This window comes from Protopterus annectens, chromosome 8.part1 (assembly GCF_019279795.1).
Source record: "Protopterus annectens isolate FY-2018-M chromosome 8.part1, PAN1.0, whole genome shotgun sequence".
NCBI classification, from domain to species: Eukaryota; Metazoa; Chordata; order Ceratodontiformes; family Protopteridae; genus Protopterus; species Protopterus annectens.
The window spans coordinates 400,854,710-400,877,742 of record NC_056742.1 but is presented as its reverse complement, the minus strand read 5'-3'; the positions used below and the strand labels follow the sequence as shown (position 1 = coordinate 400,877,742).

The 23,033-nt window shown below is 42.5% G+C and overlaps 1 protein-coding gene across 1 annotated transcript in view; it reads left to right on the top strand.

Annotated features, from left to right (window-relative positions):
• CIAO2B (cytosolic iron-sulfur assembly component 2B) overlaps positions 1-23,033 on the top strand; it is a 241,424-nt gene that overhangs the window by 100,023 nt on the left and 118,368 nt on the right. The window lies entirely within an intron of this gene.

The window sequence follows — 23,033 nt, the reverse complement described above, 5'->3', positions numbered from 1 at the left end:
CAAAAGCTCCACTCTCACTGTATTAAAAATATACATATAAAAATATAACGCACAATATAACCAAAACTATACTACAAATATTATAACTACATACAATTAGTTATTAATAATTTATAGTAAACTTAAAATATAATCAAGAAAACTTTAAAAATAAAAATATATAATATAATAATAAGAATATGTATGTATATATATATATATATATATATATATATATATATATATATATATATACAAAATATATAATAAGAATATGTATATACATATATATATATATATATATATATATATATATATATATATATATATATATATATATATACAAAATATATAATAATAAGAATATATATATATATATATATATATATATATCTACAAGTTTCCAATATATTCTTCTTATTATATATTTCCACCCCTTCTAGACCTTATCCTAAGGGACAGAAGGGGGGAAAGATGTGGTTCCGCAAACCCCAGGGAGTCGCACCTGCCGCACCTGGTGATTTTCCCCCTAGAGGCAGAGGGGGAAATAACAGACGCCACCCCAGGGGCAGAGGGGGTCCTCAGAAGCAGGGTTCTAAGGAATCTTTTCCTGATCAACCCTTTCAGCATCCCTGAGAAGCTGCCTGAGTGTCTGCCTTCGGAGGCAGTCGGGGGAAGATTATCTCTGTACCCGGAAGCCTGGCAATCCCTCTCCCGAGACACATGGGTACAGAAGATCATATCCGAGGGTTACAAAATCCCATTTACCATCCCCCCGGTACAACCGCCAAGACCCCTACCAGATGTACCACCCACACAAAGGGGTCAGGCGATGCTAGAAATAGAAAAGCTATTAGCAAAAGGAGTCCTCCAGGCAGTCCCAGCAGATCAGCTAGGGTCCGGAATTTACTCCAGGTTCTTTTTGGTACCAAAAAAGACAGGAGACTGGAGACCTATTTTGGATCTCAGCAGGTTAAACAAATCTGTGCTAAAGACAAAATTTTGGATGGTAACAATGCAGTCCATTCTGCCCTTTTTGGGCAGAGACAACTGGATGTGCTCGTTAGACCTCCAGGACGCGTACTATCACATAAAGATACACAGAGGCTCCAGGAGGTTTCTCCGCTTCCGGCTGGGAGTCAGTCATTTTTAATTCAGAGCCCTGCCCTTTGGTCTCACCACAGCCCCCCGGGTGTTCACCAAATGTTTGGCAATGGTCACTGCTCACCTGAGACAGAAAGGATTCCAGGTGTTTCCATACTTAGACGACTGGCTCATTTCCGCTACCACCAAACAGGATCTCATAATGGCCAGGGATTACACTATTCAGCTTTGCAACAGTCTGGGTATTTCTATAAGTTTTGCAAAGTCCTTCTTGTTGCCTTGTCAATGTATCAACTTTATAGGCACCGTATTAAACACCATAGAAATGTCTGCAACACTACCACCCCAGAGAGTGGCAGACATAAGGCGGAATGTTCAGACCCTGTTTCAGCCCAACAAAGTCCAGGTCAACTGAGTGTTGAAAGTGTTGGGCCTCATGGCGGCGGCAATTCTTCTACTTCCATTAGCCCGCTTCCACATGAGGCTCCTTCAGTGGATGCTCTTTTCTCAGTGGTCTTTTCAACAGCTACCAATGACCCACAACATTTGGATAACCCCATCTTGCAAGAAACATCTCTCCTGGTGGATGGTTTCCCCTCAGCTTTTTCAGGGCAAACCCTTTGTTCTCCCCCTTCCAGTTGCCACTGTCACAATGGATGCCTCCCTGATCGGGTGGGGGGGGCCATTATCAGGGCAGGATGGTCCAGGGCACTTGGCAACAGTCAGAATGCCACCTGCACATAAATGTCCTGGAGATGAGGGCGGTGCTTTTGACGTTGCAAGCCCTTCAGAGCTCTCTTCCCACGGGGACTATAGCAATTCAGACAGACAATATGTCTGTGGTGTGGTACATAAACAAGCAGGGCGGAACAAGGTCCTACCCCCCTCTGTCGAGAAGCACTCAGACTTTGGCAATGGGCGATTTCATCTCAACGGTTTCTGATAGCAACGCACATCCCCGGGAAGTCCAACGTCATAGCAGACAGATTGAGCAGAACTATCTTCGTGCCTCACGAGTGGTCTCTAAATCAAGCGGTAGCAGATGGAATCTTTCGGAAGTGGGGCCAGCCTTGCTGCGACCTTTTCACAACTCCCCAAAACAGCAAGTGCCTCGACTTCTTCACACTTTTTCCTCTGCCAGGCCAACCCCTCGGAGACGCTCTTGTTCACGTTTGGCCCCGGGGTCTTCTCTATGCCTTTCCTCCTTTTCCGTTGATCCCGCAATTAATTCAGAAAGCAATCGCATTGAGATCCAAAATGATCCTCATTGCCCCGTTTTGGCCTCAACAAGTTTGGTTCCCGTTCCTGCACAAATACCTACTGGAACAGCCTTGGCATCTGGAACCCCTTCCGGATCTATTGACCCACCTCACGGGCAAGCTGCATCAGTCTCTACATTCCATCAACCTCACAGCTTGGTTGCTCCACTTCCAGCCATAGCCAGGCTTCCCCTCATTTCTCCTCCTGTTCGTGATATAATTCTGGCCTCCCTTAAGTCCAATACTAGGAAGACTTATGCTAGTAAATGGAAGCGTTTTTCATTCTGGGCGCAAAGTAGGTCCTTAGATCCTTTTCATGCACCCGTTCATGAGGTTCTGGACTTTCTGGCGGAGCTTTTTCATTCTGGATCATCATCGGCCACTATCAGAGTACAATTAGCGGCCATTGCTAATTTTCATGTTGGACTCTCAGAAGCAAATATTATGTCCCACAAACTCTGTAAAGCTTTTCTCAAGGGCATCTTTTTGCTCAGACCTCCAGTAAAAGTTCCACCTCCACAATGGGACTTGAATTTAGTTCTAACCTCACTAATTCTGCCCCCTTTTGAACCTGCAGCTTCTTGTTCCCTCAAACTACTTTCTTGGAAAACGCTGTTTTTAGTAGCTATAACATCTGCCAGAAGGGTCTCGGAACTCCAAGCCTTGTCTGTCTGTCCTCCTTATTTGGTTTTTCATAAAGACAGGGTAACTCTCAGAACAAACCCTTCCTTCCTTCCTTCCTTCCTTCCAAAAGTGCTATCGGAAGCAAATTTGAATCCTTCTATTGACTTACCTGTCTTTTTCCCAGACTATACCAACAGAGCTGAACAAAAATTACATTCATGAGATGTTCATCGCCAATTACGTTATTACCTAGACAGGACAAAACAATTCAGAAAGTCAGATCACCTCTTTCTCTCTTATGCGGCAGGTAAGAAAGGGCTTCCAGTTTCGAAAGTTACCCTTTCCAGGTGGCTGACATCTATTATTACCTTTGTCTATGAGTTGAGGCACAGGCAACTTCCCTTTAGGCCTAAGGCTCATTCAACCAGGGCTCTGTCAACTTCAACGGCGTTTCAAACAAAGTTACCACTAGATGCCATTTGTGCAGCGGCTACATGGGCTTCCAGACATACCTTTATTGCTCATTACAAGCTTGACTTAGCCTCCAGAAATAGAGCTGATTTTGGTTCCACTGTACTCAGGAGTCTGTTTCATTGAGCCACCCAGGACTAAGGTGCTAGGGACGCTGTCCCATTCAGCAAGAATGAAGGCGAGAATGACAACTTAACATTAAGAAGTTATGTCTTACCATAACGTTCCATGTTAGTTGTCTTCTTCTCGCCTTCTTTCTTGCGTCCCTCCCTCCGGCCCCCTAGCCTGGACAGACTCGAGATTGAGTCCTTCCTTTCTGGATATACAATATGTTGCATCTTTCCTGGTATCCTTAGTGTTACTAACAGGTAATCTTCTAATAAAGAGGGTTATAATATTTTTATTATAAGATTGTTGTTTATACTATGCCTTAGCTTCCAAACGAGATCTGGGGAGTTAGTGCATGGTATTGTGAGATATAGGACTGCCTCGAGCCGGTAAAAATAGCTCTCGAGCTATAGTATAGGCCGAGTCGGAGCCGAGATCGGCTCTGAACCCCATCCAGCAAGAAAGAAGGTGAGAAGAAGACAACTAACATGGAACGTTATGGTAAGACATAACTTCTTATTAACATAAATACCTACATGGTAAGATGTTTAACCATCTTGCTTAAGATTGGAGCATGCATCTTCTAAGTGGGTGACTCTTCCTCAGACTGAGAGAAGTTGATCTTAAGAGGTTTGTACTGAGCCTACTCCTGTTTAGCATCTATTTTTCAGACCTCCAAACTAGTAACAGTAATCTCTGGTTATAAAGTTTTCTGACTGCTGCAGCTTTGGTGTGGTTCTCGAATCCTGTTTGGATTCAGACATCCTCCAAAAAGAACTAAAGTCAAGTCCTTTTGCGTAGAAGATGGACTCAAGAAATGTAGCATCCTCCCCATCGACAAGCAGAAACACTCTGCATCCTGCTGTATTGAAAATAATCTCCTTATATGCATCAGTGATCAGAGATGTGGACACTTGTGTTGATAGCCCCTTCTCCTATGACCATTATGTGGGGATTATGGTTAGGAAATCTTTCTATATTTTGCAACTAATTGCCAAAGGCATCTCTTCTAAAATCAAGGAAGTCCTTGTTCCCCTATATTGTGCCCTAGTCAGACCCATTATAGAATGTAATGCGGTCTTCAACATGCATTTGGGTGGGCACAATAAAAAAAAAAAAAAAAAAAAACTACAAATATTCCATGCCTATCTTATCAAACCTTTATGGATCCAGTTCTTCTTGACTCTTTTTTTTTTTGCAGCCACTACCAGACCCAGAGATCTCAACCTTCATCAAGGAGTAAATAAAAATCGGAGGTTCCCTGCATGTCAAACAGTGTGATTTCTTATAATTCTTCACGCATAGCTTGGACAGCTGGATGTATGCCCTTGAATATGCCCCTGGACTTGAGCACTACCTTCCTTGCAAAAGGTGGTCAAACCTGCCTGTGGGTTTTGGCACTGTACACATGGCGTTTGGTCAAACTTGCCTTGTATATCCTGCAGTTCAACTAGTGTCATTGGTTAACTGGGTTCTCGAACAATAGTAATTGTTTAGGTTAATTTAAATAGATTTTACCATATCTTTTAATTTTTTTATTGGGGTTTTACTTTAGACTATAAATGTGAATTGAGAAGAAGCAGTGTTGGTACAAATCCATTTGGTATGCCACCTTCTTGGTTACGGGTTGTGCAGTTTCATTGGGAACGTTTTTGTTGGCAGTTTAGAGAAGCATGCCTTTAAGGTGTGGAGAGTAGAGGTTAAGTGACAAGTGGCAGGACTGTTGGGAAGTAGGCTTGGAGGTTAGAGAAGAGAGATCACATCTTCTGTGTAAGTGGGAAGTTGCCATTGTATGAGCATTTTAGAGGTCATCTGGGCTGCTCAGTGGTGAAGCAGGTAAGAAATGCAATAGCGACTTCAACTAAAGTAGACTAGTTAAAGCAGTAACAGCTCAAAGATGAACACTGCCTTACTGCTTTTTAAAGACCTGCCAGCACTAAAGGGTGCTGACATTAACAAGCGAAGTGATACTATGCTGCAGTCACTGTACAGGAGAATGAAGACATAAGGTAAGGAAATGGGAATCCCTCAGGGCAGCAAATGATAGAACTAGTGTTTGAAAACTAAAAGTAAACTGCATAAATGGTAGAGAAGTGGCCAGCCAACTACAGTAGTCCAAAGACTTGCACCCAGTAGTTTTTGTTCTGAGATGTGTACTTCCACCAATTTAATCAGGTCTGCTGCATCTGCTTGATGGAGAGGGCTCCTCCCCACAATTCAGGAATAGAGCATCTTTGCTGCAAACCTCTATGTTCTTCTTTACAAGGACACTATTGGTGGATTGGTGGCTAGGTATATAGAACTAATGGGCAAATTAGAACAGAAGTCCAGCACTGGGAATGCAGAACAGGATTATAGCAGAGAAAAAAGTATTGCAGATAATATATCTAGTCAGCCGGTATAATATGTTCAAGCAAGTCAAGACAGTGCTACATTTGCTAAGAGCTACTGTGGTTAAGAATTACGTAAAGGAACTAGTACTCTTTTCGGAGTTATAGGAGCAATCTTCTTTTAAGTTCAAGTAGAATGTGAATGTACTGCAGCCTCTTCCTCCTCTTCTTGGGAGTTTTATATTTCTAGAGTGCTTATTTCATGTCGAACAATATTTAGCAATGCATTATAGCAGGTGTCACATACACCTCACTAAAAATCTCTCTTATTGGAGAGGATCACCATTCCATCGCTTGTGTTTCTGTAACACCAGCGTGTGGAAAGTTGGAAGGAAGAATAATGAGTTTGTTAGTGAGGGGGTGCGTATTAACAAAGCTACGTATGTCCTTCTGACAGCGTAACAATGAAGTGTGAATTATTTGTATGTAACTCAAAGACAGATGTGTGATCAAAATTGTTGTTGCAATACCTCCCGAGTCAGCAGAACACAACCAGCTTGTGGATATGCAGTGTAAAGGCCACCCAGACTGCTTAGATGGCAAAGCAGGTAAGAAAAGCACTGGGTTATTCAGCGCAGGTTGTCTAGTTAAAGCAATGTAACAGCCCAAAGAGGAGCACTGCCCTTCCTCCCTTTAATAGATAAGCAGTCCAGTCAGTCCATTGCAGTAACCCAAACGCACACCACAGATAGTTCTTATTCTCAGAAGCATACCTCCACTGATTTAGTAAGTTTGATGGGGGTGGTGGGGCTCCTTTACACACACTCCAGGAATGGAGCAGTTCACTTGTATCCCTCTGCGTTCTTCTCACTTGGGTGGAGTGCTGGGAAGTTGGCACTTGTGTGTGAATGTATGTTATATGATCATAGGATCTTAGGAGAATAGTAGGTTAGCAACCCTAAAGGGCCTTTTCATGCCTAGCCATGCTTTTTAGAAATATTAGGTATTGGTCTCATAAGTTATGTGGGGGTAGATAAACTTACGCATGAGTGGTCAGGCATTTACAAGCATTTTCTCTGTAATAGAGACATGTGCACCAGACCAGGGGTAAATTTGCAATTTCCCATCCGCTGATGCATGTTTTGCATGAGTAAGTACAGGGAAGAGTTTTGCTTCACATGGGTGGAAAGTATGTTCCAGAGAGGGGAACCTCTGTGATAGGTACGTGTCCCTCACACATGTCTTACTTATGTTGCAGGCTAGGTTTAGATCCCTGGATTGGGTGTTTCTGGGGCCGTTTGTTTGTCAAATGTACAACAGAGCCATTAAGGCTGGATCAGAGGATGCTTTGTATGCCAGCCATTGATCACCTCCCAGAACCTGTAAGGGACTTGAATATATAAGAAGGATGCTTTGAAACAGTCCATGTAGGTCCTTTCTATGCCATGTATTTATTTTTTGTGAGGAGGCCCTGTGGTTACTTCAGTTGTTGCAAATGCCTGGAAGGGTACATGCTGAAGGATGCATTGCTCTAAATGATTGGTCTTATGAGGGCACGGTACATAGGGACAATGGCATCTTTGGCCCTTGATGCCACACCTTTGCTTGTAAGTTCTGCAACATGTAATACCTTTATCACTACTGTAGATGTCTGATGGTCACATGCCAAGTTGATGTTTACATGTGTTCCCAAATCCCTGACTACTGGGGTCTGCTCTTATGGCTGTATTATCGATTTGTTAATTTTCAGGTGGTGGCCATCTTGCCATAGGATACTGTTGTACACTTCTTAGCATTAATTTTGAGTTTTAAGTGACTCCACCTAAATTGTGATTGAATGCTTTGACCAGATCAAGTTAGGCAGTAGACACTGTTTTGCCCACACCCATTACTTTGGTGACCTTCTCAAATGTCCAGCAGGTTGAGTAAACATGACCTTTCTCTTAACAAAACCAAACTGAGCTAAATCGAGCATCTGAAGGTTTCCTGTGTTGTCCATATCCAGACTAATTTCCTGCTATTAAGTGATAACCTGGCAAAATTTCAAGCCACCATAAACTCTAAGAACACTGCTGCCTACACAGAACTGTTCACAGAAGCCCTATACAGCCATGTTAATAGCTGCATAGAGGTAGCTGTACCCACCAGGAAGAAGTACAGAACTAATTCAAAAAGATAAGCCACCCTGGTGGAATCACAAAATCAGTAGGCTGTATAACAGATGGAAGAAAATCATGGCACAAATTGAGGTTGCTGCACCCAGCAGGATAAAAGCACTCTCATCAAACTAAACAAACAACTCAGAGGACAAAGTCTACCAAAACCAAATTTGAGGTAAATTTAGCCTCCCAGGCCAATGACAACCACAAGACATTCTTTAGCTATGCCTGCAACCTCAAAGGCTATACACAGATGTTCTTCGTTCCACATTGCTGCAGTCCTTACTATTGGGTAGTCCGCTGTCCAGTCGGCCCGAATACCAGAGTATATGGCTGACGTCGGTCAGGGCGCATTAGACTGACGTCAGTACGTCAGGGTACTAATGCGCATGACCGACGTCACATCCTCAGTCTTTTTTGCCGCATGGTCCGATGCAGAAGCAGTTTTGCGAGTGCAGGTTGGCGTTCTGAAATATTTCCAAACCGGAGTTTCAGACGAATCAGAGTTGGCTAAGTACCCGTTGGAGCATTTTGGTTTTTTCTTGCCTCAGTATTTAACCGGATGTCAGAAAAAGTGAATAACTGTATTTCTTGTGGGAAACAGATACCTCATAGGGATTACCATACCTTGTGTATACCTTGTTTAGGGCCCGAGCACGACGTTGTTGGATGCCGCTCTTGTGCTAGGTTTAACAAACGCACTATTAAGAGGAGGTTAGACTGTGCCAGGTTAGTGTTTGGGAAGCGTTGCAATTATAAAATGCCGTCGGATGCTCCGACGCCCGCTTCGATCAAGAAGCGCAAGGATAAAACAGCGAAGCCTAGGGTTGATGAACCGGCAGTCCCGGACGTCGGTTCTTTAGAAGGCTCAGTGGAGCCAGAGGTTTTGCCAGGAGTTTCTATGGAGTCCCAGGCAGAAACTTTACTGTTACAGGATGTGCCTTCTCAGGAGGTAGGCCAGGCTGAGGGGGCTTCTCAGGTAACTGTTCTTCCCTCTCTTCCCAAGGTAGTTAGAGCCTCTCCTTCTGTTGCTAAAACTTCTTTGAGGGGTAGGCCAAGTTCAGCTTCAGTGGGGGCTTCTCCTAGCATTTCGGGTTCTGTACCTAAGAAACATATGCTTAAAATGGCAGAAGATTTGATTACTATGATTAGAGGTTCTATGCCCCTCGATAAGAGGCCTAGGGTGGAACCGGAGTTTGATAGTTTTGAACAGTGTTCAGAGGCTTCTGAGTCTTCTGCGGAAGATTTGCAGGAGTATCCTCCTTATTCTGATTCGGATGTGGATGATTCCACTCCTACAGCTTCTCCTCCTGAGGATTTCTCATTTTCAGAGACTCTGCATTCCATGAGGGAGCACTTTAAATGGGAAGGCCAGGATTACTCTGATTCAGGAAAAGGCTTAGGGAATTCTTGTTTTACCCCAGCATAGGCCCTTAGCTATACCTCCTGTGTTGAATGTGGTGGAAGATGTTTTTGCAGAGGCTTCCCTGAACCCTGACTCTTTGCCTCCTGCTCCTGTTAAACCTGATAGGTACTATAGGGTGCCCGACGCTCATAAGTATTTGTTTAAGAGTCCTAGGGCGGACCCAGAAACTGTTTCTCAAGGGCCTAAAGGTGTTAAGGCCTCTGTGGTTAAAAATCCTGTTCCCACTGATAAAGTGGCAAGGGCTTTGGATAGGTGGGGAAAGAAAGTGTATACTTCTTCCACTCTAGCCATGAGAGCGTTGAATTGTCAGTTTCACATGCTGAAATATCAAAATTATCTCCTTTCACAATTGAAATCTAAGGTGGATGCTTTGGCGGAAGGTATTGAGTGTAAAGAGTTGCTGGATTTGGTTCATGTGTCTGAACAAGTGGGTAAGCATTCTTTGCAATGTGGTTTTGATGCTGTACAGGCCTCCTCGAGGGTGGCTGCCACTAGTTCTGTTCTTCGCAGGCATGCCTGGTTGAGGGATCAGAATTTAGCTGAGCATGTTAAGACTAGGATTTTGGATGCTCCTTTACAGTCTGATGTGTTGTTTGGTTCGCCTGTGGAAGCAGTTTTAAAGAAAATGGAGGACAAAGCTAAGTCTATGCAAACTGTTAAAGATTTTATGCAGGTGCAGCCACCGAAGTTTAGTAGAAATTGGCCTGCTAAGGGGTGGACATATCCTGCTTATGATTCCCAGTCTAGGGGTAGGTCTAGACGTGGTAGGGGCAGAGCTCAAGGTTCTTTTAGGCCTAGAACAGGAGTTCACCTGCTCAGACTTCTGGTGAGGGCAGGGGTCAGTCCTTTCGTAAACAGACCCAATGACCTGCATTTTCAGCTGCCAGTAGATTCTCGTCTGGCAGCTCCTTTGGGAGGAAGACTGTCTCTTTTCAAAGAAAATTGGGATTTAATTACTCAAGACAGATGGGTGTTGGATATCATTCACCACGGTTACAGGTTTTATTTCCATACATTGCCCCTTTCAAAGGCATGCCAGACGTTCCTCCTCCACAAAGAAAAGAGGCTCACAAGCAAATTTCTCAGTTACTCCAGATGGGGCCATTCAGCCAGTCCCTGTATCAGAAAGGGGCCTAGGATTTTATTCTCGCTTGTTCCTAGTACCAAAGAAGGGGAACACGTGGAGACCAATTTTGGATTTATCTCTCCTCAACACTTATCTGGACATTCCCAAGTTCAAGATGTTGACGTTACAACAGCTTTTACCTCTGCTGGGCAAAGATCACTGGATGGTAACTTTAGATCTCAAGGAAGCTTACCTTCATGTGCCTATAAGGCTAAGTTGCAGGAAGTATCTGCGGTTTCGAGCTGGAGATTCTCATTATCAGTTCTCTGCATTGCCCTTTGGCTTATCTACTGCCCAGAGTATTCACAAAGGTTCTGGCTCCAGTGATAGCTTACTTCAGGCTACAAGGAATTCAAATCTATCCTTACTTGGACGACTGCCTGATTCTGGCTCAAGAAAAGGAAGACCTTCTACAACATCTGGAATATGTTATAGCAGTGCTAAGATGCCTAGGGTATTCTGTGAACGAAATAAAGTCCAGTCTAGTACCCTCTCAAGACATGTGCTTTCTGGGTGTGAGACTGAATACAGCAGCCCAGATGGCCTTTTAACCCCGGACAAACAAAAGAGTCTATCACTTTACTTCCATCAACTATCTCATCAGTCCGTGCTGACTGCAAGGACAGTCCTTCAAGCATTAGGGTTCATGGCATCTTGTATTCTGGTGCTTCCCAATGCCAAACTGCATATGAGGAAGCTGCAATGGTATCTCAAAATGTATGGACACAGCACTGCCAGGATTTGGACACGGTCATTCAAATAATACCTTGCCTTCAAAAAGAATTTTTGTGGTGGGCTCAGGAATGTCACCTAAACAAGGGACTCTCTGTGACCCGGCCAGAGGCGAGTCAGATTTTAACGACAGATGCCTCGGACATTGCTTGGGAGCTCATCTAAATGGAAAGTGGATACAAGACAAGTGGCCTGCCAGACTACAGCATCTACATATCAACATGAAGGAGATGTTAGCAGTCCAGTTTGCATTAATGGCTTTCAAGGAGTTACTTCTTCCAGGGCAGGTGTTGATTCTAACAGACAACACAACTGTCATGTGGTACATCAACAAACAAGGGGAACACATTCTTATCCTCTATGCAGGCAAGCAATGATTTTATGGGAGACTGCGCTAAGCTTGCAACTAACTCTTCAGGCAAGGTTTCTGCCAGGAGCACAGAACTCCTTAGCAGATGTGTTAAGCAGACAAATCATGGATCCCCACGAGTGGAAACTGGATCTTCATGTATTTCAGAAATTGACAGTGTCATGGGGAACTCCAGACCTAGATCTGTTCGCTTCTCCACTAAACCACCAGCTGCCAAAGTTTTGCACAAAGGGGTTTCATCACACAGCTTGGAAAGTGGATGCTCTGTCTTTCAGTTGGAAAAACCTTCATGTGTATGCCTTTCCACCTCTGCCTCTTCTTCCAAAGGTGCTATTAAAAGTCAGACAAGACAATCCAAGGATGATTTTGATAGCTCCAGACTGGCCTCGGCAACACTGGTACCCACTACTAAGGAGTCTGGTAAGGAAGCCTCCATGGCCTTTACCTTTGATTCCTCATCTGTTATCTCAGAAGGACGGTCATCTGCTCAATGTCAAGCTTCACTCTCTTCATCTAACAGCCTGGCATATTCTGTGTTGAAACACAGCAGGTCTCAACTTCCTCAACAAGTTTTAAATGTGATTATGGAAGCTAGAAGACCTAGTACAAGGAAAGTGTACAGAAAAATGGAAGAGATTTTTATTTTGGAGTACAGCAAAGAATTTGGAGATTTCTGAGCCTAATTTGAGTGTGGCTCTTCAATATCTTACTGAGTTATTGGACAAAGGTTTGTCCTTCTCTTCCATTAAGATTCATGCTGCAGCAATTTCAGCTCACTATGATTGTGACCCACCATTGTTTTCGCATCCTTTGTTCAAGCAGTTTCTTAGAGGGGCAAAGAATATAAGACCCCACGTAGAGCTCCTACTCCTGCTTGGGATCTCAATTTTGTGTTGGAAAAACTTACTCTACAACCTTTTGAGCCTGCGGCTACTGCTGAATTGAAATACTTGTCATGGAAGACTGCTTTTCTGTTGGCTATTACTTCTGCAAGAAGGGTGTCTGAGTTGCAGGCCCTTATGGCAGTAGAGCCCTTTTGATTTTCCATAAGGATAGGGTATCATTACGTACTAATCCTTCCTTTATGCCTAAGGTGGTTTCTAGTGTGGCTTTAAACCAAACTATTCATTTGCCTACTTTTTATGCAGACCCCCAAAATAAAGGGGAAAAGATTTTGCACACTTTAGATGTACACAGGCAATTGCGTTATTATTTAAGCAGGACTAAGGATTTTAGGCAGTCTCAGCAGTTGTTTGTTTCTTTTGCTTTGAGTTCGCAGGGCAAGCCTGTGTCAAAACAAACTATTTCTAGGTGGATTGGGTTTTGCATTGCATTTTGTTATTCCCATCATGGCAAGGTGATTCCAGCTGGGATTAGGCCTCATTCCACTAGGGCTACTGCCACTTCTACAGCTTTTCTAAGGGGGGTGGCAACTAAGGATATTTTGGAGGCAGCTACTTGGAGTTCAGTGCATACTTTCTCTAAGCATTATCACCTTCCTATCTACTCTAAGTCTAGGGCTGGTTTTGCCACAGCTGTTTTGCAAGGCATGTTGTCAGCTCCTACTTCTTTATGATTTGCCAGCCTCCCTTTCCTCTGCTTTGGGATTCTACCCAATAGTAAGGACTGCAGCAATGTGGAACGAAGAACATAGTACAGTTTTGTACCTACCATAAATGTAGATGTTCGAGGATCCACATTGCTGCAGTCCAATTTACCCTCCCTCCTTCCCCTCTGTGTTTAGGGGTGGTTGTGTAGGTGAGGTTATATGTTGATATTTTGTATATATTTTTGTATATATTGTACATATTTTGGGTGCAGGTATTTTGGGCCTTGTCTTTTTAGGGTCTTCTGACATCTGGGGCAAGAAAAGACTGAGGATGTGACGTCGGTCATGCGCATTAGTACCCTGACGTACTGACGTCAGTCTAATGCGCCCTGACCGACGTCAGCCATATACTCTGGTATTCGGGCCGACTGGACAGCGGACTACCCAATAGTAAGGACTGCAGCAATGTGGATCCTCGAACATCTACATTTATGGTAGGTACAAAACTGTACTTTTTGTGCAGAGCCCATTGTAAATGGAGCCACCTGTTCTGAGCCAGAAGATATAGAAAACCTACTAGGTGACAAAATCAGCTCCAGTGTTACCCTTCTCTCCCTCTCAACCTGCCCTCAGGAAATACCATCAAATGTAACTCCCCCTGCTATCACTATGGAACAAGTCCTTAATGCTCTCTAATGCCAAGAACACTGCATCAGTGGGCCCAGACAATATGTTAGATGTCTTCTAAATAGCATGAAACATGACTTGTCAGACCGTCTGGAATTTCTGTTTAACTGTAGCCTCCAAACATTCTTCTTGTCTCATGAATAGAGAACAGCAACAGTCATCCCTCTGCACAGAGGTGGACCACCTACAGACCCGTGGAACTACAAGCCCATAAGTCTTGCTAGTCTTATATGCAAAGCCATGCAAAGAATTATTATGAAAATGATCAATAACGATATAGTAAACCTTCAGACACTGAACCCACCCCAGTTTGGCTTCATGAGGGGCAGGTCATGCCTACTCAACCTGGTGGGCTTCTTTGAGAATGTCACCAAAGTAATGGATAAGGGCAAAATTGATCAAACTGCCTACCTTGAACTGGCCAAGGCATTTGACACACTACCCCACTCAAGCATTGTTGACAAACGCAAGAAGTTAGGCACACACCCGTATGTTACCCGGTGGATAGCCAGCTGGTTTACAGACAAGACCCAGGAAAGTAAAATTGGGGAGTCCACCTCTACATAGAGGCCAGTCACAAGTGGAGTCCCTCAGAGATCGGTCCTTGGAGCTCTTCTTTTTGGTAGGAGGCCCATCATTTTGAAGTCAAGGCCAGTATCACTGTTCTCTGACTACATTTGCAGATTATTGCAAATTAGGAGCTATCATTGAATCCCACACTGACACAGATGTTCTCCAGGAAGGGCAGACACAGACAAACAATGGGTGTCAGAGCCATGGACTAAAACTAAATGCCAAGAAATGCATAATAGTATCCACCCCTGGTAACTGGCATATTGACAAAACACCCCTTAGACTTGACCCAGTAGTCAAAGACTTGGGGGCACACACAGACAGCAGTCTAGCCTTTGGCCATCACATGTGTGCAATAGTGAAGAAATCATTCAATGTTGCACAACTTATAAACAATGATATGGCATCTAGGTCCAAGGAAGCTATTGTTCCACTGTATTTGGCATTCATCAGACCTGTCATTGTGTACATTGCTCACTTTGGTATGTACCTAACCAGGCATATCCAACAAATGGAATGTCCACAGAGGTTCCTCACGTGAGTACAGGGCATAAGTAAAATGTCCTATGTAGACAGTCTCAAGGCCCTATCCCTGTGTTCTGTTTCCTACAGGCTGTTGAGGGGAGATCTATGCCTGGCATACAGGGCATTGTCAGAACCCACTCTGTTGGACTTCCTTCATATTCACAAAACAAACAGCACCAGAATTACCCATTCTAAAGACTTAAACCTTGCCTGTGATATAAATAGGACTTGCTGGAGAGACAGGTATGTATCTCAGACCCAGAGACTACCCTGTCTTTGGTACACACTCCCCTTCCATGTGAAGCAGAATTCTTCCCTATCCCAATTCAAGTGCAATGTGGACATTTGGATGGGGAACAGGAACTTCATCCCTGGCTTGACACCTGTGTCTCTAATGGACATATGCAACCTGTAACTGGTTCATCTCGCAGGCCCCTGCTTGTAAATATTTCATCTCCCAGGCCCCTGCTTACCCTTAACAAGGGTACCAGAACTTGTCAGAGACTTGGGATGCACGGCTAGGCTTAAAAAGGCGATTGTGGTTGTTAGCCTAGTAAACACCTATGAGGTCATGTTTCATGCTATTAAGAAGGCATCCTGGATTATTGTCAGGTCCCATTGATGATGTGTTTTTTGCTGTGGCGAGTGCATTCAGGACCTGTTCCCTGGTAGTTTGGAGAGTTGTGGTTGTGATATTTTTAGAATGGCATTTGGGGAAGAAAGTGGGGATAAACTGAATCTTAATTTATCACCCAGTAGGTTTGCTATGGCCTCAGGTTCAGTACAAGTGGCTCCATTTACAGTTAGTTCTGCACATTGTTGTACATTGCCTTTGAGGTTTCAGACATAACTAAGAATGCATTGTGGTTGTCCTTAGCCTGGGAAGCTACTCCTATCTCAAAATTGGACTTTGGTTGACTTAATTAGTCCACTGAATAGTTTATTTAGTTTGATGATGGATTTCTTGCCTCCCTTGGCATTGCACTTCGTTTTTTGGCTAGGATTTTTTTTTTGTTATGTAGTCTATTGAAGTTGTGATTCCACCATGGTTGCTTGTTTTTGAGTTGGTTGCAGACTTATTTCAGGTAGGTACTGCAGCCTCTATACGGTTGTGTGCATGTTTGTAGTGTCCTTGTGAATTACTTGGTCTTGGCAGCAGTGCTTCCTGGGTTTGAGGGGGCTTGAAATTTTGCCAAGGTGTCATGAAGAATTAGTAAGCTTGTTTTGGAATAGTTTCTAAAAGTGCCAGGGTTACCTGATGTCACAGGTTTTATTTTTATTTCCAAGGAGATGGCTTTGTAGTCTGACCTGTTTGTGATGACAATGCACGGAGGGTGGTGTTTTGATGAGGACTAGGTGTAGGATTTTAACATCACCCTAGTGGGTGTGCAGACTATTTTAATTCGAGGGTATTTGTGTTTACAAAGTCCAGGAGTCTCTGAGCCTGCATGCCAGGGGTCATGTAGTATTCCCGTTTTATAGTGGGGGTAGTTAAAGCCACCCTTGAATATGGTGGTAGTTTGAATGGGGAGTGCCTTTAATACGTATTAGTATGTGTTACAGTTTTCCTGGATCATAGAGTGGGACATATAGTCTGAAAGGATATGGTATGAAACTTTGCCTGCAGTAACTTGGATGTGGAGAAACTCAAACATATTATACTGTTTGACCAGCTTTGAGGTATGTTTGTTTTTGATATAAATTGAAACGCCTCCACGTTTTGTCTCTTGCTGTGCAGTAACTGGTCTAAATGTGTGGAAGGCATTATAGGCCCTTACTGATGGGATGCCCTCTGCTGCTTTAGACCATGTCTTATTAAATGCACAGACAACTACATTCTCCAGAATAAGGAGAGAGTCTTGTTTAGACTCCTGGCATTGAGCAGTAACACCTTTAGACTTTTGTGGGTTGGTTTTGTTATGCAGGAAGATATATAAGGTCGGTAATGCCTTTAAAATTCTGTTGAGGTGGATAAGGCTTTATCCAACATTTGAAAGCCTAGAAGTGGGCAGGTACAGACTATCTGTGATAAAGCAGCATGATCTGCCACCTGTATCCTCCTAGGCTAACACATTTTGTATCCCTTTAAATGACACCAAAAACTAAGACAATTGTTAAAGTCAACTTTCTGTTCATATTGTGGCAGCATCCCCGGAGAAAGTAGAATACTGCTCCATACTTGAAGCCAGAGACTGCTTTTTACAGCTCTGCCCATCTTTACATATGTCTGTCAGTCTCAAAGTCATGTCTCCACCCTATACAGGTCAAAAAAGTTTTATAGAGAATTGGGAAACAAGGTAAAAGGAATTGAAAGAATACCAAAAAAAGAAGAAATAGGTATATTTCAAAGAACTATTTATGAAGATCCTGTGGAACATAACAAAGATGCTAAATGGATAGAAGAAATAAAAGAAATAATAAGATTTTTAAAGGTACATGATATGAAATGGGATGATGTAACAGCTGGAGAGATTGAAACAAAGTTAAGAAAAACCTCTAATTGGAAAACCCCAGGCCCAGATGCATTACCTAATTTCTGGTTAAGCGTATTAACACCTTTGCACGCAGATTTAGCCATAAATATTTACTATTTATATGCACACCCTGAACAGACACCAACCTGGTTAACAACAGGAAAAACAATGCTCCTACTGAAGAGTGAACCTGCAAGCTACCCTAAAAATTGTAGACCAATAACTTGCCTTCCAACGATCTATAAAATATACACTGGAATTGATGTCGACAGAAGTTATAGTCATTTAGAAGAAAACTCAATTATGGCAATAGAACAAAAGGGCAATAAAAGAAAGTTATATGGAACAAAGGATCATTTGTTGTTAAAGTCATAGTGGAGAACTGTAAAAAGGGGAAGAATCTAAATATGGCATGGATTGACTACAAAAAAGCATTTGATAGTGTCCCACATTCATGGATAAAAGAGTGGTTAAAAATGTGTAAGATACACACTACAGTGCATTACAGTGACCACGAAAAAGTGGCAGACGACATTGCAATTAAGCCATGATAAAGAACAAATTATTATCCCAGAGATAAAAATTCAAAGGGGGATGTTCCAGAGAAATTCTTTGCCACCCCTGCTATTCTGCCTTGCCCTAAACCCATTAAGCTGTCTATCTAACGGCTTAGGCCATGACTTTAATTTGGCTCCTAGAAAACAACAAAGTGTAAAGACTTCTCATCTTCTCTTTGTCAATGATTTAAAACTGTATAGCTTATCAGATGAACTGAAAGCACAACTGCAAGTTTTCAAAATGTTTTCAGATGATATAAGAATGTCAATTGGTCTTGATAAATGTGCAAAAACAACCTTTAAAGCAGGAAAACATCAGTTTGGGACAAGAATGTGATGTAAAACAACTTGAGCAAGAGGGAGTATGTAAATAGTTGGGTATTAATGAAGGATCAATGGTAAAACATGAACAAATGCAAATAAAACTTAGTAAGAAATACTTTAGAAGACTTAAATGAATCCTGAAAACAGCGTTGACATCTAGGAACAAAATTCAAGCCGTAAACCAATTGGCTCTTCCTGTCCTAACTTAGTTTTAGAGTGATTGACCGACCACAAAATGTGTTGGATAGATTAGACAGGAAAACAAGATGGATGCTTCATGTTCACCAAGATAATGTGTTCCCCATTCTGAAAGAGGGATGGGCCTCCATGAAATTGATTACATGTATAGATCTGCAGTTGTGGGACTCCACACATATCTGCTGACATCACAAGACCCACATATAGTGAAAGCTTTGAAACATGAGGAGAATAAATATATCGACATCAAGCAGGAATGAAAATCAAACCAGAAATAGATAAAAATCAGTCAGCAACTGAATATGCCCAAAAACTAAAGAAAGAATATAAGGTGAAGGACCAGATGAGAAGGCAAGAAATGTGGAAATGCATACATATAGTTGCAAGTATAGAAAACTTCTGGAAGAACCTCATGTTGATCAGGATTGAATGCAGAAATGGTTAAGGAGAGGCAAATTCAAACCAAAAAATGAAAGGTTATTATTGGCGGCCCAAGATAGTGAGCTTCCACACAAGTTGGTTTAAAAAGTCTATTGAACATGTGTGAAAAACAGACAGCTGTTTTTGTAAAACAGAATTGGAAACCGTTGCTGGTTGTGACATACTAGTGTCAGAAGGGACTATATAGTGAAAGGCATAATAATGTGGCAAGACTTTTGTACTGGTGATTGTGCAAAAATTATGGTACTGAAGTGGCTGAAAAACACTGGAAGCATGAGCCACAAAGCATCATAGAAAATGATGAAGTTTACATCACATGGGATCACCCATTACCAACAGTTCAAAAGACAGATGCTAGAAAACTGCATATAGTGGTCCATGAAAAGAAGACAAAAGTAGCATTGATCATTGAAATTGCCACACCCAGTAACTACAGCGTTTTGCCTACAGAGAAAGACGGTCATAAAATATCAGGATTTGCAGGCAGAAACAAGAGCAGTGTGGAAGAAAGATACCCAGACAGTTCCAACAGTAATAGGCGCAACAGGTCTTATAAATAAAAAAAAAAATCTGCAATTGTATTTAGATATGTTACCAATGCATGTAACCCCGTATGAATTGCAGAAAGGCATTACTGGGCACATTGAGGGTGCTGCAAAGAGCATATCTGGTTGACATCAAAGATTGAAACAATACTAATTTAATGAACTTTAATTGTACTTTGACTTAGGAATGGGGTCCATTCCCGTCATGGTATTAAAACCCCAAAAGACTTTGAGAAATTAAAAAAGGAAGAAGCCATAAAATTCATTGATAACAGGTTAAGTACAACAGCTTGTGTCATCAGTCTTTCTCTGGAGAGAGTTTGTGCCAGTGCTTCAACCGTTACAGTAGAAGTCCACTCCCCCAGTCATACTAGTTCAAGTGCTGGGTCTTATGGCAGTTTTTCTCTAACAGCATTTTATCACACCCTCCAACATATGAGGATCCTTCAGTGTTTTTTTTTACGCCCAGTAGTCACAGCTTTCCTGATTCGTATGACACAGTATGCAAAATGAATCTGTTCTGGTGGCTGACCTCCCCAAATCTTCTCTTGGGTCATCCATTTTTCTTGCCTCCCCCAGCTGCAGTAGTCACCATAGATGCTGCCTCTTCATGGTGGTGGGGGCCTTTCAAGGGGAGGATGGTCAAGGCATATGGATTCACAAAGAGATCAATCTTCACATCCGTATCCTTGAGATGAGAGGTATCTTCCTAGTGTTGCAGGGATTTCTGGGCCTCTTTCCTTGGTGGTTGATCTATCCTAGTATATCTTTAAGGGGGGGGGGGGCAAATCTTATCCACTTTGCAGAAAGACAAGGAGTGTTTGGCAATAAGCTTTAGGTTCTCATCCCTTTCTGGAAATAATGCATATTCTGGGGAAAGCTAACTATTTAGTGGACAAGGTCAGCAGATCCATCTTAATGCCTCACATGTGGTCTGTCAGGCCATTTGTGGCTCAACTGATATTCAGCTGCTGGGGCATGATTTGCTGTGATTTCTTTGCCACCCTGGGCAACGTGAAATGCATCTGTTATTTTGCCCCTCTACCTCCACTGTACAAGATGCTGTAGTCTCAGTGCCCCCTCCAGCTTTCTATATACCTTCTTACCTATTCCTCTTATTCCCCAAGTTTGTTCAGAAAGCAGTGTGATGTAGGTGTACAGCAATTCTCATTGAACCCCCCCCCCCGCTCGTGGCCCAGGCATGTATGGCTTTATCTGATACGTCTTTTAAATGAGCCTTCCTGGCTCCTGTAGCCAAACTGGACCTATTCTCTCATCCATCCTTCCAGCCAGCCTCGTCTGGGTATACTGAATCTCAGAATCTGCATGGTATCTGCAATTCCTGTGATGGCCACAGATGCTTCTTTATATCGATCAATGGTCTAGATTTTGTCAACTTCCTAGAAACTGTCTACGCAAAAAACACAGATGCAAGTGAATAGATTTTCAATTTGGGCGTCTTCACATAACCTAGACCCTGTCTCTTTCAGGTTTTGCACTTTATTTATCCTGTATGAACAAGGGTTTAGTTTCTTAACTGTCAAAGTCCAGCTAGCGTCTCAGTGTAATGTTTTTCTAGGCTTTCAGTATATGCCCCTGGTCTGTCATAAGCTCTGTAAGATGATCCGCAAAGAGACTTTTATTTTGTGTTCTCCAATAAAAGAACCTACCTCTCCATAGGATCTGAACTTGGTTTTTAGATGCCTTAACAAAGCCCTCCCTTTGAGTTGGCCTATACCAATAAGCTTATGTTTTTGTCTTGGGAAAACTCTTTCTTGGTAGCTGTGACCTCAGCCAAAGGAATTTTAGAGCTATAACCTCTGTCCTCATGGATTCCATACTTGATATTTCATAAAGACAAAATGTTCTTAAGAATCCATTCTTTCTTTTTTCCATGGCCTGTGACACTAATCTGAATCAAACCATTCACATACCAGTATTCTTTTTGAATCACTTCAACCAGAGAGAGTATTTAATTGTCACCTTGGATGTCTGCCGTCAACTCTTCTTCTGTTTGCACAGAATGAAAGCCTTTCAGAAGGATTTACAACTGTTCATTTTGTTCACCCCCAACAAATTGGAACAAAGTTTCCAAATCTTATCCAAATGGTTATCGTACTGTGTATCTTTTTATATGATGAAACGAAGGTTTCCAGCTAAACCAAAAGCTCATTCTACTAGGTCAGTAGCTGCTTCTGTTGCCTTTTTCAAAAATTATGCATTAGAGGAAATTTATGCAGAAGCTACGTGGTCTACCTTGCACATGTTTGCTAATCATTACCAACGAGATATAATTTTTTGATCTAAAGTTTAGTTTTGAAGCTTCTGCCCTGAAGGATATCCTTTCATGATGCCACCCGAAGAAGGAGGCTTTGGATTCTTTTCTATCAGCCTGACTGGATGGACAGATGGAATTGATTTGAATGTACTTAACAGTCGCTCCTTTTCATCCTCATCCATCCATTGACATTCCTCCCTCCGTCCATCATCCAGATCCTGCATTCAGGTGGGTTCCAGTGTTCTGTGAGTAAACTCATTCTGAGCACAGGGTAGCATGCAGTGCATTACGAGAGAGGAAAAGGTAAGAGCTTGAAATCGAGCACACTGGCAAATGGCCAGATTGGATTTCAGTAGTGGCTGCAGTCCCATCCATTGTATCAGACAGATGAGGATGAAAAGGATCAAAAATTTGATAAGTACATAAATTTTATTTATCAGTGCATTCATTGTGTACTATTTCATATTCTGTCTTATTAAAGTGCACATTATTTCATTTATACTGTATAGGGATCACCACAACAAAAAACTTGAAAATAGATGCTAACATCCGATCTGATGTCATTTTCATTCATTCCTCAATGATTGGGCTCTGATTCAATGTTTGGATCCAACTTGGCCACTTTCTAAAGATTCTAGGATCCAAATCTCAAGCTCATCCTGTACCCATAATGCCCTTGACCACTACAATCCCTCAGATCAAGTTTGCTGCTATAGTGTACATTACAATTCTGATATATTTATAATAACAGTGCTATGACAGGAAAGTGATAGCTGAAAGATCAGGAGGTCAAACGGGAACTATGGTTCCTGACAACAATTCTGTTAGGTCCCTCCCAAAGTCATGGAGGAGGGAAGGGGGGGTAGTTGAGGAAGAGTGAAAATGGACAACACAGATGTAATGTTATGGTTGGAATACCTGTAGAGTTTTCTCACCAGGAGAATTCAGGACATGAATACCCTGTCCTACAGTGATCGCCTAAAGGCTTTGTCTCTGTATCCAGTCTCCTACAGGCTGCTGAGAGTGATCTTTGCCTGGCTTACAGGGCTTCCTCAGACCTAGCCCTGATGGATCTGTTGCACGTGCCCAAAATAAACGCACTAGAAACACTAGATCCTGGGATATAAACTTTGCTTGTACATAAACAGAGCAAGCTGGAGAAATGGAAACACTATGGAGTAGGCTCCCCACCCA